The 11,190-nt window shown below is 38.6% G+C and overlaps 1 long non-coding RNA gene across 1 annotated transcript in view; it reads left to right on the forward strand.

Annotated features, from left to right (window-relative positions):
- The window catches only part of LOC139085102 (uncharacterized), a 54,081-nt gene extending 47,456 nt beyond the window's left edge, over positions 1-6,625 (forward strand). The window contains exon 3 of the long non-coding RNA XR_011543148.1: positions 2,801-6,625. This is a non-coding gene — a long non-coding RNA (uncharacterized lncRNA). The remainder of the gene's footprint in view (positions 1-2,800) is intronic.
- Positions 6,626-11,190: the final 4,565 nt, after the last annotated feature.

Genomic DNA, 11,190 nt, shown 5'->3' on the forward strand with positions numbered 1-11,190 from the left:
GTAAGTGCTCAACAGATTTCTATTAGTAGTAGTAGTGGTCTGTTAATTTTGTTGAGTTAATAAATGAAAATCTAACGAAACATGATATTTGCATTTGTGGATCTTACATTCTAACAGAGATTAAAACACTTACAGCCTAGTATGAGAAGTCCTGTGCTGGGCCACGTGCAGTGTATTCTGGAACCCCAGAGAACAGGCATCCTATGAAACTGGGGGAGGGGATTAGAAAAGGCTTCCTGGAAGAGGTAGATTCTGAATTCTATTTTGATGAAAAAATAGAAGTAATATGCAGAAGATGAGGGGGAGAAAGGGTGTTCTAGGCTGAGGGAATAGCACCGGTCCAAGGCTGAGAGTCGTGGAAGTCCATGACACACTTGGAGAACTGCAGGCGTTCATTATGGGAGCTTTAACTATGGAAGATGGTGCTGCAGTCTAGTCCCTCCACTTGTGCTCTAACCTCCTTGTCTATTTTACTTCGGGACCAACTCCATTTTTAAAAATTAATTCTATCTCTCTTACTGGTTCTTTCCCCTTAGTGGATAAACATGGTCAAGTATTTTCTGTATTTAAAACTACTGTTTCCATTTCTATTGTCACCACTTCCACCACCACCGTCGCCATCTTAACTATCACCACCGACATCACCTCCATCATGGCTTACACCACCACTTCCACTGCCAACAGCATCTTCACCACCACCTTTGCTACTTCTGCCACTTTCACCATTTTCATCATTACCACCGTTATCACCTCCAAGACCACCACTACTACTGCCCCCTTCACCTCTACTGTCTTCACCATCACCTCTGCTACCTCCTCCACCTCCTCTCCCACCATCACCACTATTGCCATATCCACAGTGAAACCTTCCTTTCGTCCTCCATCCCTCTAAATCAGTTAAGACAACTCCCCGTTTCACACACAACCTTCTTGAAAGAGTAGCATGCACTCTCTTTTTCCTCTTTACACTCTCATTTGCTGTTCAGCCAAATACAACCTCGTTTCTATTCTCATCACCCCATTGAAATTGTTTGAAATAAAGTCACTACTTACCATGATCATCATATTGCCACATTCAGCGGACACTTTGGTCCTTAACTTATTTGACCTTTCAGCGGTATTTGAGTCTGTTTGGGTTTTGTAATGCTAAAACCTCGGGTTGCCTCCTAATTTGCTGTCCTCTTCTTTTTAATCTTCTCTAAGGGCCCTCTATTATCCAGTTACCCCTAAATGTGGGTTTTCCTTGGCTGTTTGCTGATCTCACAATCTTTAGTCAACTGTGTTTGTAACCTTTCATACTCAGTTCCTAGATCCAGTGAGTAAGAGCAAGGCAATTTGCTGCAAGTGAGTAAGAGAACTTGGGCAAAGAGATGAAAGTTTGGCATAGCTGCTGAGAGAAATGAGAAAGGGAGCTGAATAAGACGTGCCGGTCAGGGCATGGAGCCCAGCTGAAGTTGCGGATCTTAAATTTGTGGTGTCTTAAAACCACATAGTTGTAGATTTTTTCCAGCATCCTAAGAATAGGAAAAGAATTGATTAGGTGCAGATGTGGCTAGAAAGGGGGATAGAATTCTTAAATAAACTTCCTTATAGTCTTCACTGGGACTGTTTCCTAAGCTGACATATCCTTAAACAGTTGAGAGGTTATGGTTATCAAAAAACACTGATCTGTGACCATTTTGTAATTAAATCAACACATCCTTCTTGTTTGATATGAGAACTCTGTATTCTACTCATCCTTCATTTTCAAAGATACTGAAAGGTTTATATTTATTTTTTAAAAATTAAAATGGGATAAACTTAGATTTGTCTAGAGCCCTTGATGTGGTCTTTGTAGACTTTCTTAAGATGATCTTTTGGACACCATCGTGGAAAAGACAACATAAATCTGATGTAAACATCTGGAGCTGTGTCTGTTTCCCCCTTAAAAAGGGCTCCTCTGTATTTTCAGGACTGGGTCTAAACCAGTTTATTTTTAACCAGATCTTTATTTGACCATGCATGGGTAATTGCATGGCTGAATTCATGTGTATTATTGGTGTTCTGGTTCATCTTGCATTTTCTGTTGCAAATTCTTGGATATATTTCTTAAAATGATTTAAAGTCAGAGAAAATTATCTTTTGGATAAAATCCAAACATTTTAACATAGCCTTTCATCAGAGGTCCCCTGTCTGTTTCTCCCGCCTCGACTTTCTACTCTTTCTAACCTCACAACATATGCTCCAGCCACATGGAATTACCTTCAGCTCCTCAAACATGCCACACCATCTCTCGCCATCTTGTCCTTGCACGTGCTGTTCATTCACAGTAGATTACATTCTTCCCTAACTAATAGCTGTGAAGTTTTCAAAGCTTCACATTGGGAAGTCTTCCCTGACACCCTAATGTTAACTCTATCATAGGACTAAGTACTTTGCATTGTAATAATTCCATCTTTATTGCTCCTGCTAGACAATAAGATCCTTGGAGACTCTGCTTTTGTCCTGATATACCTAATGCTAAGCACAGGGATCAACAATTGAAGGCATTCAGTAATTGCTATCTGGCTGAATGCATGAATGAATGAAATTACTCTCTCTGGTCCATTTTTCTTTTTAAATCACGTTACGCTGACATATTTGTGTCATAGTTTCTTGAATGTAAAATTCTGTTTTAGTAATATTTTATGTAAATATTGTTTCTCAGTGTTTTTGCATCTTTGTAGTTGTCTAATATTATTCATCAGAGATCTTGTGCTATGCCTGCTCCCATGAGCTTTACCTCCTCCACTTTCATGCATTTACTTGCTTCCACCTACAGGCCTCAACTGGTTCCTGCTGCAGCAAGAAGTATATAAGAAGCTTCCTGACAGACACTGAAGATTGCCTTGGAATCAAGCTCTCCTTTTTGCTGGTACCTGGTGTCTGTTCTTCTGCTCGTCTTACTTGTAGATCACCTGGTTCCTGCTGATCCGCCTAGGCTTTCGACCTTCTGCCTTGCCTTCCAGCTTTGGGAATATTCAGTTCATCTATGTCTTCTTATCTCTCGCTCATCTGCTGTTTACTCGGACTTTCCATGCAGGCACTGATTTTCCTTTTCTTCTTCCTTTCTAACTGACTGCAAAATCTTGACCTCTGACTCATTTGTGTGTTTGAATTATGGACTAAGCAATATGGTTGCTGTTTCATCGATTCATCTAGATCCCTTCCTCTGAATATGCCTTAGCTTTCCTGATCTTAGATACATGCATTATCATCTTTAGCTACAGGCTTGGTTTTGGCATATTATTTATTTTGAACAAGAATGCTATTCCCATTTTCTCATTTTGCAATTATGGAAGCTGAGGTACAAAGATTTATAAACTCCAAGTCAACTACTATGTTATTTATGGCATATAAACCAAACACACTCTAATGAATCTGAAAGTAGTGTTTAATCTATCACATACTAAATAAGTGTTCTTAATTGTGGCTGTGCATCAGAATTGTCTGTAGATCCTAAAGTACATGCATATGCCTGCCTCCCCGCTCCCCTTCCCCCAGAGAACAACTAAGGCAGAATCTTGAGGTAGGACCTTGGCATACGTGTTTTCAAAATTTTGCAATTCTTTTTGATGGACAGCGTGGGTTGAGGTTGAGCAGCATTGGTGCACTAGTGATTGTCTGTACGTTATGCATTAGATATGACAGTGAGTATCTCAAGTGTTAGAGGACTAATAAAAGCCAACATTATTCATGGTTAACTGTATGCATCTAGTTTCTCATTTAATTAACCTTCAAATCAACACTAAGAGCTAGGTACTATCCATTAGCAGATGATTAAACTTAAGTTGAAAGAGGTTAAGTTACTGGACCAAGGTTACATAGCTAGTAGGAACTGCAGAGTAGGAATTGAAATCCAAGTCTGCCTTATGCTTAAACTTTGTGCTGTAGGACACATCAATAGCTCAGTGATCATACGTCACCATAAACAGTATATTGTAACTGTTATTAACCCATCAGTTTACTACCAGAGTTAATATGTTCAAAACAAATCTGATTGTCTTATTAGCCAGCTTGAAAATTCCTACAATCTCTTCATTGCCAACGAGATGAAGTAAATTTTCTCTGTCATGGTATAAAATATCCCTCACAATCTGTCTTGCAGCTCCCTCTTTAGTTCTACCGTCTCCATCATTTCATCTATTTCTCCATCGTTTCATCTAGTCATGCTGAATTTCCACACTTTTGTAACACATCAAACTCTGAAACAATGAAATGTCTTTGTATTTGGGTTTGAGGGTCATTCGAAGAACACATTAGTTCTCCTTCCCAGATTCTGAAGCAATTGAAGAAGAGTCACAGGAGACAAGGATCAATAGACCAACTTTATTATGAATAAAGTGGAATTGGAAGAGGCACCTTAGACTCGATGTCCTCCAGGAGTGAGCTTACTCTCCTGTCACGGCTGAAGCAGCAGGATAACTCTAGCCCTCCCCTAGGGGCAGAGGAAGCTTGGGGCAGTCATACCCTGGAGGAGCACTCCTGCTGACTGTTGGAAGTGGAGCGCATGAACTGAGGCTTCACCTGTTAATGAGATGCTCCCAATCCCATCAATCCCATCAGCCATGATTGCATGTAGGGTGGAATGAGTGAGAGGTTGAGGGAATCTCCCCAAGATCACTGAGAGGATTGAAGTCCCTGTTTATGATCTGAGATAGGAACTCGAAAAAAGAGAGTGGGTGACTTCCCCTAGACTTTTTATATGCAGTTTTCCCTGCCTTGAATGGCCTTCTCCACCAGCCCAAGTGTTGCTTCTTTGAAACCTTTCTGATTTCTGTTATGCAGAGCATGTGACTCCCTCTCTACCCACTTCATATTTCTTATGATGTACTTATCCTACAGCTTATGCATTTATACGTCTCTCGCTTCCAAGGACTGTGAGCATTTCCAAGCAGGAACCTTGTCTCATTCATTCTTGTAACCCCCAATGCTAAGCACAGTACCTGGATCATTGGTTCACTCCTCACAGGCCTTAAGTGTACTCCTGCAAGGTGTGACAGCTCCAAGCTGCCCTGCCCCTGTAGACATGGCCTACAGTTATTCAGCTGCTCTGTGACTAGCACAGTACCTGGAACACAGCACCTGGAACATCACATAATGAAAGTTGAGTGAATGATTTAGTTACAGCAGATAATACCACGTGATGAAATTTATTGGATGCAACTCTGTTTCAGGGTGTTGGACTAAACCAATAGTAAAAGAGATATATTTTGAGAATAGACCAAACACGGGTAAGATTGAGCAAATGTTATCATGGAAGAAATAGAAAAGTCACTCAAATGTCAAACAAAAACTACTGAATTGGGAATCTGTAAAATTCCATGGATTATACAGTGTTGATATTGTAAAACATATTTATATGCTTTCAACGTGCTATTTATAATATTATATAACTGATGTGAATGGTCACATATGTTCTTTGACATTAACTCATGGGAGATTTACTCGTTTACAAAACCCACATTCTATTAAATGGAAGCATTAAAGTTTTCTTGGAAATACTTATGCCATCTTATCATCTTCACAGTCAAGTTTTACAGCTTTCCTCATATTTCCTTTAGACTGGCATTTTATTTGAAAAGTTGAAATTTCTTGGATTTCAGGAAATAAATTGAAACTAGACACAGTCTCTCTTAGGTATTGCCATGTGAAATAATCAAATTAAACAAATATTGGAATGGAATATAAACAAATATATTCCTGTGCCTGTAAATCAGCTTAGTTCCTCGTCTGGTCCTGTGAACTTGTGGGCGAAATCACTGAAGACAGCAGGTCCACACGCTTACACTGTACCTTCACCCCTCTAGACACATACTCAGGGAATAGGTTTCTTTTTCCCCCCCAGAAAATTTCATTATATTTTCCTTCATTTAATACTAAATGTTTAAAGGAGAAAATAAACATGATATTAGAATTTTTATTTTCTCAAAGTTAAATATGAGAGGATGTCAGTAACGTACAGGGCATGGTCTGTAGGAGACGCTCGATAAATTACTGCTGCTAATGCTGCTTCACCACAGATGTGTCTTCAAATTTTCAGTTCTATAAGCTCCCAAAGGCCAATATCCATGCCTTATTAACCTTTGCGTTGCTTGCATCACCTAGCACAATCTCTCAAACATATGAGATATACTTAATTTTGGTGAATAAGCGAATTAATGAATTAAAGAGAATTGAATGGGACAGCATGTATAAAAACAGCTTGTAAATTATAAAATGCTGTCCAAATAATAAGGGCTAATATTATTTTCCCTGTTAAGAGTAATTTTTAAATGTTTTTGAAGAACAACTACATTCAGAAAGGTACAAGGGGCCGGCTCCGTGGCCGAGTGGTTAAGTTCTCGTGTTCCACTGCAGAAGCCCAGGGTTCGGATCCTGGCCGCGGACATGGCACCGCTAGTCAGGCCACGTTGAGGCGGCGTTCCACATCCCACAACTAGAAGGACGTGCAGCTAAGATATACAACTGTGTACAGGGGGGGTTTGGGGAGATAAAAAGCAGAAAAAAAAAAAAAAAGATTGGCAACAGTTGTTAGCCCAGGTGCCAATCTTTGGGAAAAAAAAAAAAGATTAAAAAAAAAAAAAGAAAGGTACAAGATCACAAATGTAAATTTCCAAATAGTGAACAAACTCATGTTACCAGCTCCCAACTGAAAACCAAAATATAACTAACATCCCAGAGGCCCCTCTTATGCTCTCTTCCAGTCACTGTTTCCCCCAGAGGTGAGGACTATCCTGACTTCTAACACTGTGGTTGCATTTTGCCAGTTTTTGCAATTCATAAAATTGAATCGTGCAGACTGTATTCTTTTTGTGCCTTACTTCTGCTCAATATTGTGAGATTCATTCATGTTTTTGGATGTAGCAAGAGTTTGTTCCTTCTCATTGCTGCATAGTATCTAGTATGAATTCACTTCAATTTACTTATCCTTTCTACTGCTGAGGGACTTTGGGTTGTTTCCAGTTATTATGAATAGTACAATGACATTCTTCTAGAGGTCTTATGGTGAAGATATGTACCTCTTTCTGTTGCATATATATCTAGAAGAGGAATTGCTGCAGGGTATGGGTATATTCAGCTGATGCTGCCAAACCATCTTCCAAAGAATTTATATCTAGTTACACTCACATCAGCAGCATATGAGAGCTCCAGTTGCTCTTCATCCTGGACAAAATTTGGTATTGTCTGACTTTTTCGTTTTAGCCATTCTGGTTGGTATGTGGTGGTATTATGCATTCCTGTGATAACTAATGAAAATGAAGACCTTTTGTTTTTGTCCAAACTTTCCTTTTTTTTAAATAGAGGTAAGATTGGTTTATAACATTATATAAATTTCAGGCATACATCATTGTATTTTGTCTTCTGTGTAGACTACATAGTGTTCACCACCAAAAGTCTAGTTTCCATCTGTCATTGTACAAATGTCCCCCTTTGCTCCTTAGTGTTTAGTGTTTCTTTGGATAAATAACCAGAAGTGGAATAGCTGGGTCATATGGTAGTTCTATTTTTAGTGTTTTGAGGAATCTCCTTACTGTTTTCCATAGCGGCTCCACCAGTTTGCATTCCCACTGGTAGTGTATGAGGGTTCCTTTTTCTCCACTTCCTCTCCAACATTAGTTATTTCTTGTCTTCTTAATAATAGCATTTTTGAAGGATGCGAGGTGATATCTCATTGTGGTTTGATTTGCATTTCCCCAATAGTTAGTGATGTTGAAGATCTTTTCATGTGCCTGCTGGCCATCTGTATATCTTTTTGGAAAAATTTCTGCTCAGATCCTCTACCCAGCTTTTAATTGGGTTGTTTTTGAGTTGTATGAGTTCTTTATATATTTTGGATATTAACCCCTTATCAGATATATGATTTAAAAATATCTTCTCCCAAAAGGTATGTTGTCTTTTTGTTTTGTTGATGGTTTCCTTTGCTGTGCAGAGGCTTTTTAATTTGATGCAGTCCCATTTGTTTATTTTTTCTTTTGTTTCCTTTGCCTAAGGAGACATTTCCAAAAACATATTTCTAAGACTAATGTCAAAGAGCATGCTGTCTGTGTTTTCTTCTAGGAGTTTTATGGTTTCAGGTTTTACATTCAAGTCTTTAATCCATTTTGAGTTGATTTTTTGTATGATGTAAGTGGTTTACTCTCATTTTTTTGCATGTAGCTGTCCAGTTTTCCCAACACCATTTATTGAAAAGACTTTTTTCGCCCATGGTATGTTCTTGGCTCTACTGTCAAAATTTAGCTGTCCATAAATGTGTGGGTTTATTTCTGGGCTCTCAATTCTGTTCCATTGATCTGTGTGTCTGTTTCTGTGCCAGTACCATGCTGTTTTGATTACTGTAGCTTTGTAGTGTACTTTGAAATCAGGGCAGGTGATGCAAGGAAATTTTTTCTTAACTGACTATTTGGATGTTGTCTTTTATGAAGGGTCTGTCCAGGGTTTTGCATGTTTTTTTAATGAAGTTTCCCTCTTTTTAAAAGTTCTGTAAGGGTTCTTTATATATTCTGGATACAGGTTCTTTGTCAGATAGAGATATTGCAAATATCTTTTGTGTGAACAATTTTAACCTGCTGTCTATTGAGAGTAAAACCACTCTACAAGCAACAACTACTGGTGGTGTCAAGCTGGTGTACAACAGAAGCCCCTGAGTAGATTTTACAAGGTAGCAGGTCTAAACCCTCATTCCTGAGCAAGTGAATCAGAATCTCTGAGAGTGGGAACCGGCTCTAATATTGTTCACCAGTGTACCCCCTGTACCTCGTAAGCTGTATGCCTGATGTTGAAATAGATATTTAAAATTTAATGTTTAGTTCGAGTCATTCTTTCACTAAACTGTATGTAATCTAATTTGAATGCCTTTTCTCACATGATTAAAGTAAATCACACAGTTTATAGGGCTTGATAAATAGGGAAAAATAAAAATTTATCTTCGTGTGTTTACTCTGTATTCATTATTATAATAAAATGAACTTTCCAATAGAATCTTTAATAATATCCTCATATAGAATGAAAGAATCTTTTTAAATTACTTTTTATCTTATTCCTCATAAAGTGATAATATGATTTAAAACATATTTAAGGTACATTATGCAATTTTATATTTTAGCAAAAAAGGTTTATGTGTCAAAAAAAGTTGGGGTATGTTGCTCTGGAAGGGCAAATGTATAGAAACGGAAAGGCTCAGGTTGTGGCTCATGATTAACAGTATAAGGAGGGCTGTGCAGCAATGCAAAGACTCCTTTCAGGAGGCCATGATGACCCACTATGAAGAGTAATCACATGGAGTTTGAATTTCCATTTGGATGGAAATTTCCACAGTGAGTCAGATTGGAAGACCTCTAACAGGGCCTCGCAGCTTTCAATTCTCTATATTTTTGCAATGTAAGACACTTGATATAGTACAAACATAATTCTTCCCTTGCAGGTGAAATCTTCCCTCCTCATTCCTCTTGATGTTCTTGCCCTGGATGCAGAGGCACACGTCAAGCTTAGGGCTTTGGAAGTCCCCCTTTGAAGGAGATTTCCCCAAAAGGATACTTACCTGTTCCTGAGCTAGCAGAGAGATCCTTCTTCCACTTCCTTCTTCCTTTTGGTTTTATTCTTGCTCTGTATTTTTAGGGACCTCCTTCAGCTGGATTCAAGATGTTCTGTGAAATGGAAATATAGCAGAGTGGAAAGCAAGATTGACAGTGAGACTCCTCAGTCTGCCATTGATGAAGGATAATTTGTTCAACATTAAATATAAAAAGCTCTGCCTGATGGTTACATTATAACCAGTGGGGTGTCTTGTCAGCCAACATGCTGGGAAACAAGTTTATACAACTCACCCTTTTCAGTAATTATTGCCTTTAAGTGAGAGCATCCAAGCATGTTAAATGAGACTTAGTTCGTAATTGTCAGATATTAGTATAATGGATTCAGCTAAAAGGATTTCAGACAATTGGGCCAATTTGGCCTTCTGTTCTAGAAGCTGCACGTTGCATGGTATGAACATGCTCCTTGAAATTGGATAGAGGACAGTGTGAGTGAGTGGACGCTTGGCTTTAGTTATGAACATTTCCTGACTCATTCGCCACCCAACACCACATCGCTGGCTTAAGGCGGGCCTACCTCTAACAAACAAAAATATCTGTAGGAAGTCACCGACCCCGGGGTGCACTAAATCCAGAGTCTAATTCTCAGGCTGAAAACCCACAATCAAAAATATTTTCAATTAGCTTCTTAGCTTGCATTTCCAAGTGCTATATGAGATTTGTTAGGCAGTTTTTAGTCTTATGTTAAGAAGTGAGCTGTGCCTGGATCCCCAGGATGTGTCCTGAACCATTCAGCATATTGTACTGGTACCCAGGATTGTAAAAGTTTTGGTATGAAGAAAAATGACATTTCAAGTTACTTTTTTCTTGAGTCTCTAATACATAGGGTGTATACCCATGATAGGCAAACACGTCAGTTCTGGTAGTAACAGTCAGCATTTCGAGGCTGGGTCTAAATTTTCACAGCTTGTTAGGGTTGGCATGTTATTTACAGAGTTAGGAAGCTTTTGAAGAGATCTTGCAATGTTGCCTCAGGAATATTTTGGGAGATTCCAGGGAAAACATGATTATTTTGATAAATAGATATCCGAGGTATTCGGGGATCTCCAACCTAACCTCAGAAGACTTTTGAATAGGGACAGAATCTGCCTGGTGAGAACACTCACTTTAGAATTCCCCTTGATTATAATTGTATCTGGAAATCCTTGAGTATGATAAAGTTTTGTTCCTCAGCCATACCCAAATCTAGTATGGACTAAACATAGTTTTTTCTGTCTTTTAAAAAGTGCTTATTAGTTTGCACAGGTAGTACGTGAATACATTCTTGTGGGAATAGTTCAAACAATGAAGAACTATATTCAGGATTAAAGAGTTATTCTCCCTTAATTCCTGCCTCTAATCCTAGTCCAGCTAACTCTGTCCCAAAAGTAGTCACCATTAATAGCAGAGTATCATGGGTATCATTTTCTGCTCTTTTCAATGCATTTACATTCATATAGATGAACATATACAAACATATAGTTTAGCAAGTATTAAAGGAATCAGAGTATGCATTTTTTTGCTATTTGCTTTTTCACTTAAAAATAGAAAGTAATTATGTTTAAACCAGAAACTGTCAGGATTTGGGGCTGCATCCCTG

The sequence above is a fragment of the Equus przewalskii genome, chromosome 8 (genome assembly GCF_037783145.1).
Source record: "Equus przewalskii isolate Varuska chromosome 8, EquPr2, whole genome shotgun sequence".
In the NCBI taxonomy this organism is placed as follows: domain Eukaryota; kingdom Metazoa; phylum Chordata; class Mammalia; order Perissodactyla; family Equidae; genus Equus; species Equus przewalskii.